General features: G+C 43.8%; 1 pseudogene; it reads right to left on the bottom strand.

Annotated features, from left to right (window-relative positions):
• Positions 1–228: 228 nt before the first annotated feature.
• Positions 229–2,068, bottom strand: LOC136163974 (protein O-linked-mannose beta-1,2-N-acetylglucosaminyltransferase 1-like; annotated as a pseudogene).
• Positions 2,069–8,373: the final 6,305 nt, after the last annotated feature.

Here is an 8,373-nt window from a genome sequence, read left to right as displayed (position 1 = left end):
ACTTTCCTGCCCTTTCCTGACAAGGGAGCAAATAAATAGACCTCCAAGTCAGGAACAGGGGTGTTGGAGCAGGGGCACCCTCCCCTAAGAGTTAGTAATTAAGTCTCATGTTAAAAACAAACCACCCCCAGCCCCTGCCAGTGTCTACAAAATCCTAAAGGATTGGGTGAAGGGCTAGCCTGCCTGGGGGTATATAGCACCCAGCCCTGCAGGCTCCTGGAGGAGCTCTCATGTCTGTTCTGCAGCTCCTGGGGCTCCCTCCTCTTTGGGGATGGCTCCAAGAAGACAGATGGAAGCTTCTTCGTTGAACAGGGAGAGGCTGGGACACCCACCGCCAGGAAGTGGTTCTTTTTTTTTTTTGAAGTGGTTCTTTTTCTGAAACAATCTCCACAGGCCCCGGTGGTTGCCACACACATCCAGGTCCCAGATAAGGGAGGCATTTGACAAGCTGTTTCCAGGTGATGAAGTTATCATCTTTCTCAATTCAGATAAAGGCTTCATAGGTGTGGCCCTCTGTGCCTGGCAGGGAAAGAGTCTTCACAAGGGTTCTTGCTGTGGTCAAGAACCTCAGCTTCATTAAGCGGCCTGTGAACTTCCACTTCATAAGTGTGCTTCTTCAGACTGTCCATGTTCCTGAGCTACAACTGTGTTGAATTTGTGATTCTGGAAGTAATCCTCATGGAAGCAACCATTCATGTTGAGGCCAATGATGCCCACGTGGTAGGATCAGGATACGTAAGGGATGTTGCACTCTGTACCTTGGCATTGTTCCAGCATCAGTGTCCACCCATCCCAAGCCCAGAGCTTTTCCAGTGTGGACCACTGGGGCTCAAGCTTCTCCTTGTACAAGGACTTCTGAGCACCCAGCCCAGCCTAGGCAGTCTCCACACTATACAGCAGTGCTGGGTCCTCAGCTGTGTGCTCATAGCCCTGGTCATTTCAGGGAGAGATCCACTACAAGCTGTCGTCCTCCTCTAGGAGTTGGATGGTTTGCCTCAGGAAACTGAAAATAGCCACAGCAGTGTCCAGGTCCTCCAGAACCACAGCAAACCTGGCTTCCGGAAACAGGTTGAAAGTGGCAGCGAGGCTGGCCTTGTTGTGCTGAGACACACGGGTATTCTTGACGCCGATGGAAGAGTGCTGGATGGATGCCCCTTGGACTAAACAGCAACCCCCACAGCAGTCGGTTCCTCATAGTAGCCATCGATGAAAACTGTTATCATCTGGAAAGACAACCCCTGGGCTGAGGGCAGAGAGCACAGCGTACTGTACAGGTAACTGGGCCGGTTCCCCGCAATGACAGCCACAGGCACATTGAGGACCTTGTTGTCTGGGGGTGGGTCAGGGCTGAACTGGGAAGGTGTGGGGTCCTTGCAGCTGTACACGCTCCTGTCGCCCTTGATTTTGCTGTAGAAGCCGCTGCTGTGACGGTTCAGCTCTGTGTCTGCCCAGTGGCACGTCTTCATCTCAGCCTCTTCAGCTGAGTTTAGTGGCACATCTGTCTTCAGCAGAACTGAACCCCCGCAGGAGGAGAGGGCAGGTGAGTCAGAATGTTTCTCCCCAAGGATAGGACCTCCTTTTCATCCCACGAAGGCCCAGGTGTCTCTCCAGCCCAGGGCAGGGCCAGCCTGGCTGTTGCACCTCCTCGGCAGAGCCTAGGCTGTGTCCTTGAGATGGAAGGAGCCCTTGTCCTTGATGATGCAGATGAACCCTTGGCCAGGTGCCACCATGTTGAGGAACAGCACCATGGCCTCATCTATATGAGGAGTGCGCATGCCTGCTAAGTTGCTTCACTCGTGTCCTACTCTTTATGACCCCATAGACTGTAGCCCACCAGGCTCCTCTGTTCATGGGATTCTCTAGGTAAAAGAGTGGGTTGCCATGCCTTCTTCCAGGGGAATCTTCCCAACCCAGGATCAAACTCAGGTCTCCCACATTGCAGGCAGATTCTTCACCATCTAAGCTACCAGGGAAGCCCAGGTCAGTTTCTACTTCCAGGTAAGATACCGCTCCACTTTTTCCACACCCCAAAGGGCTTGATGAGGGGGCTGGGCTTCCAGTCATCCATGCCATATTGGGGGGCGGGGGGACAAGGGTGGGGGGACAGGGGTGCGGGGATGGCCACCACTGTCCTGGCCAACCCATGCCTGCAGGAATTGCTCAGGGAGCCCAGGCCCCGCTGAGGTCCGCACAGCTCTGCCCAGCACACCGCAGCTTCCACCTACTCCACGCCCCTGGTGGCCCCACCCTGGCCAACACTTGTTTTTAAGAGGCCAAAAAGCAGGACAAGTTTAAATTCTGGGCCTCCAAATCAAATTTTGGAAAGACTTAACAGCATCAAAATTACATTATTGTTAGTCATGCCTATTCTTCTCTTATTGTGGGGGCCCCCAAATACCCCCAATGGCTGTAGGACTCCAGCTCTAACTGTGAAACTGACACAGTTCTGTGCCCTGGCAAGGACTCTGAAGTCACAACCTGGTTTCACGATGAGGAGTAATGACTGTAAGTGGTGAATGGTAAGGGTTTTATGTTCTGTCTGCAAATCATGATGGGAATCTCATGGTACAAGATATAAAGCAACTTGTTCTCAAATATTGCTTTGCCATCTCCACTGCTCATTAACTTAATTTTGTAGGAGTTTCTGGATAGAAGACAAACACTTTTATGAATGAGTCAGAAATGTTATTATACAAGTCTTTGGAAAATACAATTCTATTGTTATATTTGAAAATAGTCATTGCCTTTCTTTGTTTTCCAGAGATAAATGTTTTCCAAGGACAGCAAAGGAAAAATGCTAAAAAATACCTCCTGGTATTCTCCTTGTGGAAACTTCCCTTCAGCTATTAACACAAAAATGTCAGTGTAATAGGCTAGGTGATGGCCCTGGAGATATCAGGTCAAATACCCAGAACCTGTAAATGCTGCTTTATCTAGATAAAGGGTCTTTTCAGATGTGTGTGTGTGTGTGTGTGTTTTTCTTCCAGATTTCTTTTCAGATAGGGAGATAATCCTGGATTATCGGTTGTCCTAAATGCCATCGCATACATTTTTGTAAGAGAGAGGGAGACAGATATTTTTTTTTTTTTTTTTTAATATTATTTTATTAGTTGGAGGCCAATCACTTTACAACATTTCAGTGGGTTTTGTCATACATTGACATGAATCAGCCATATAGTTACACGTATTCCCCATCCCGATCCCCCCTCCCACCTCCCTCCCCACCCGACTCCTCAGGGTCCTCCCAGTGCACCAGGCCTGAGCACCTGACTCATGTATCCCACCTGGGCTGGTGGTCCGTTTCACCATAGATAATATACATGCTGTTCTTTCAAAACATCCCACCCTCACGTTCTCCCCCAGAGTTCAAAAGTCTGTTCTGTACTTCTGTGTCTCTTTTTCTGTTTTGCATATAGGGTTATCGCCACCATCTATCTAAATTCCGTATATATGTGTTAGTATACTGTAATGTTCTTTATCTTTCTGGCTTACTTCACTCTGTATAATGGGCTCCAGTTTCATCCATCTCATTAGAACTGATTCAAATGAATTCTTTTTAACGGCTGAGTAATATTCCATGGTGTATATGTACCACAGCTTCCTTATCCATTCATCTGCTGATGGGCATCTGGGTTGCTTCCATGTCCTGGCTATTATAAACAGTGCTGCAATGAACATTGGGGTGCACGTGTCTCTTTCAGAAGACATACAGATGGCTAACAAACACATGAAAAGATGCTCAACATCACTCATCATCAGAGAAATGCAAATCAAAACCACAATGAGGTACCATTACACGCCAGTCAGGATGGCTGCTATCCAAAAGTCTACAAGCAATAAATGCTGGAGAGGGTGTGGAGAAAAGGGAACCCTCTTACACTGTTGGTGGGAATGCAAACTAGTACAGCCACTATGGAAAACAGTGTGGAGATTTCTTAAAAAACTGGAAATAGAACTGCCATATGACCCAGCAATACCACTTCTAGGCATACACACTGAGGAGACAGATATTTGACAGAGACAGAGCGAAGGTGATGTGAAGATGGAGGCAGAGATTGGAGTGATGTTGCCACAAGCAAGGAAGGTCAGCAGCCACCAGGAGTTGGAAGAGACAAGGAACAAATCTTTCCCTAAAACCACCAGAGCAAGAAGGCCCTGTGACACCTTGATTTTGACCCAGTGACATTGATTTTACTCTTCTGGCCTCCAAAACTATGAGAGACTGTTTGTAGTGATATTTGACACAGCCACAGGAAACTGATACAACTAGGGTTACCGAGGGGCTAAATGGGCTTCCCTGGTGGCTCAGTGGTAAAGAATCCGTCTGCAATGCAGGTGACACGGGTTCAATCTCTGGATCGGGAAGATCCCCTGGAGAAGGCAATGGCAACCCACTGCAGTATTCTTGTCTGGAAAATCTCATGGGCAGAGGAGCCTTGCCGGCTACTGTCCATGGGAGCTCAAAAAAGTCAAACACGACTTAGCGACTAAACAAGAACAACATAGAACTAAATGTTTATTTTAGTGGATTTTGATTATAATCCTGAGCATTCATTCAACAAATACCAATCAAATACTCACTATGTGTCACTAGATTATAAACTCTTTTGGGCAAAGATTATGTTTAGTTCACTACTATATGCTCAGCATCTGGAACAGTGCTTGGCACATAGCAGATGGTCATAAATATTTTGGAGTGACATTTGCTTGCCACTCTTCTCGGCCCAAGGACACAGCAGTGAACAATGTAGATGACATCTCCGCATTTGGGGTGCTTACATGTTAGTGGAAAAGAGACAATAAATACACAAATAAATATATTACATTATGCCTAGTAATGATCAATGCTCTATGGGAAAAGCAGAGTAAAAGAGACTGGGAATGTGAAGTGGTGCCTTTTTAGATATAGAAGTTAGAAAAGGCTTCTCAGAGGTGACATTTGAACAGAGGCCTGAATGAGGTGAGAGAGCAAGTCCAGTGACAATCTGGGGAAAGTGTTACAGGTATAAGGAAAGGCATGTGCAAAGGTCCTATGGTGGTTAAATGTTTGGTGTGTTGGAGGAACAGGAGGACCAGCAAGACAGTCAGTGTGGCTTTGGAGTGGAATGTCTAACAGTGGGACTCCAGGAAATTAGATCAGAGAGGTGGGCACGGCAGGATCTAGATCATAAGGGACCTTTTTTCAGTTAGGACTTGAAGTAGGAGGGGATAAAAATCTATATCTAATTCTCTACCAAGAATTTATTTGTTGTCCAGTTGCTAAGTTGTGTCCAACTCCTTCCAACCCCATGGACTGCAGCATGCCAGGCTTCCCCGACCTTCACTATCTCTTGGAGTTTGTTCAAACTCATGTCCATTGAGTCAATGATGTCACCCAACCATCTCATCCTCCATCACCCCCTTCTTCTCTTGCTCTCAATCTTCCCTAGCATCAGGGTCTTTTCCAACGAGTTGGCTCTTTTTATCAGGTGACCGACCAAAGTTTGGAGTTTCAGCTTCAGCATCAGTCCTTCCAATGAATATTCAGGGTTGATCTCCTTCCAGTCCAAAGGACTCTCAAGAGTGTTCTCCAGCACCACAATTCAAAAGCATCAATTCTTTGGCATTTAGCCTTCTTATGGTCCAACTCTCACATCTGTACATGACTACAGGAAAAATCATAGTTTTGACTTTTGTTGGCAAAGTGATGTGTCTGTTTTTTAATACTAGTTTAATGACTAGTTTGTCATAGTTTTTCTTCCAAGGAGCAAACGTCTTTTAATATCACGGCTGTAGTCACCATCCACAGTGATTTTGGAATACAAGAAAATAAAATCTGTCACTGTTTCCACTTTTCCCCTATCTATTTGCCGTGAAGTGATGAGACCAGATGCCATGATCTTCATTTTTTGAATGTTGAATTTTAAATCAGCCTTTCCTCTATCCTCTTTCAGCCTCATCAAGAGGCTCTTTAGTTCCTTTTCGCTTTCTAACATTAGAGTGGTATCATTTGCATACCTGAGGTTGTTGCTACTTCTCCCAGAAATCTTGATTCCAGGTTGGAATTCATCCAGCCTGGCATTTCATATGATGTACTCTGCATGTAAGTTAAATAAGTAGGGTGATAATACACAGCCTTGACGTACTCCTTTCCCAATTTTGAACCAGCCCATCGTTACATGTCAGATTCTGTTGCATCTTGACCCACATACAGATCTCTCAGGGATAGGTAAAGTGGTCTGGTATTTCCATCTCTTTAAGAATTTTCCTCCACCAAGAATTTATAAGTGATCACAGATTTTCTGACTAACTAGTTAAGAGAAATGTTTTCACATATCTACCTTTCTCCTCACCCTTTTCTCCTTCTAGGCTCTAAGTTTTAAGTTTGTTGTTTAGCTTTATGGATGGATGGTGAGTTTAGGTTGTCTCTTTTAGTGGGAGCAGAGATTGAATTTACACAGGCTGTTAATAGTATTGTCTTTGAATGAGTAGCACTGTTGTTCATCATGACACATTAAAGGTATGTGAAAGGTTCTGCCCGGACCCTGCTTGGTGAGAGGAATTAGAAAAGACTTGCTCTAAAAAAAAAAAGAAAAAAGACTTGCTCTGTGTGATAAATTGTTTCCAGAATTCATTTCAAACGGAACATATGATTACTTGCAAAAGTTAAAATGACTTCCCTCACACAGAAAACACTACAATGCACAGGACTTTTCTCGGCAGCCAGGTCATTTATGTGATAGTATTATTTTCATTACTCAATACTCAATTCCCTCCCCTTTCCCAGTGGTTTCTGTCAGAAATGGACATTAGTCATCTAAGTTAGGATGATTTGCATTTTTACTGGCCAAAAATATTCTAACAAATAACACTAATGTTGGGAAAATTACTTAACAGTCCAGCATCAAGTGCTCTAATCTGTAAAACAGGAGTGATTCTGTTTGCCCTATCTACTCAATATACTCACTGAAAAAGTGCTCTTTTTATTTTGCAAGATGGACTATATCCAGAAGATGGTATTATGTCAAAAGAAAGAAAATTAAGTTGAGTAGCTTGGGGCATTTCCTATAAACCATTAGAGTACTGTCAAATTTGCAAATAACAGAAACTATTTTCTTTTTAAAACAACTATTTCAGATACATGCATTTAATGAGTATCACAGAATTAGCACCATTGTCAATTTTTGCCTTTATTCAGTCATTCAACTAATATTTATTGAGCACCCACAATGCACCAGGTACAGTAATTGGCAAAATGGTCACAGGCCCTGCCCTCGGGGAGCTTCAGAGCCCAAACACTTATAGATCCATCTCAGAGGTGACTTCTGAGCAAGGTGAGAACACCAATCTGGTTATTTTGCTGTTAGAGTTTTTTAGAAACAAGTGCCACTAGTTTGACTACTTATGTTATTCACTGCCACTGCTGCTGCTGCTGCTAAGTCGCTTCAGTCGTGTCTGACTCTTCGCGACCCCATGGACTGCAGCCTACCAGGCTCCTCCATCCTTGGGATTTTCCAGGCAAGACTACTGGAGTGGGGTGCCATTGCCTTCTCCGATCTTATTCACTAGTCTTGTCAAATTACTTTGTCAGTGTTTTAAAAAATTAACTTGTTCTCGAAGAAGAAATATTTGGCACCACTGAGATACTCAAAAGAATACACCCTAAGCTCAGAAATCAGTTTCAAACCAGAAGGAGTGTTCTAAGTATGTTCTTATCCATAGTGGCTCAAAATATACTGAGAACTATTCCTCTGAAGGAGCCATCACTTCTTAAATAAATTCATGTTGAGGTTCTATTTTAAAACTCATGTTACTATTTCTAGCCCCTGCTTAAGAATCTGGCATTACTTTACATGGAGCAGGCTTCAGATATGGCAGTGACTGCAGTTGCTCCCTATTATTCTGTCAGTGTCATTGTGAAATCTTCACATTAAACATCTGGGGAGTGGCAACATGAACCATGTCTTAAAATCAGAGGAAAGACTAATGGTCTTGGAATTTTAATAATAGTTCTCAGTTTTTATTTAGAAGCAAATCTCTAGGGGAAGTGTTATGAGTAATTGATTTGAAAAAATTTAAATCATGTGTATTTTTCACATGAAGGCAATTTTGCCTTCCACATCTTTATTTGAAAGAATCAAACCTCACATTTGTCAGATGAAATTGGTGCTTAAATTATCTGAGATGATTTTCACATTCTTTTATGGAAATCAGATTTTGTGAGGTTGTAGAATTACTTTAGAAATGACAGTGGAGTGTTCGCTCTTCCAGGAGAGCTTGCTAATTGGAGTTGAAGCATTATTAATAAGCATTCTCCTGAAAGCGCACAAGCCAACCCAAAGCCCAGACAAAAATTAAGCAAAGTTAGTTCTTGAAATGAAACTCTTGAAACCC

This window comes from Muntiacus reevesi, chromosome 3, assembly GCF_963930625.1.
Source record: "Muntiacus reevesi chromosome 3, mMunRee1.1, whole genome shotgun sequence".
NCBI classification, from domain to species: domain Eukaryota; kingdom Metazoa; phylum Chordata; class Mammalia; order Artiodactyla; family Cervidae; genus Muntiacus; species Muntiacus reevesi.
Note: the sequence above shows the minus strand (reverse complement) of the source record. Positions and strands in the feature narration are given on the sequence as shown.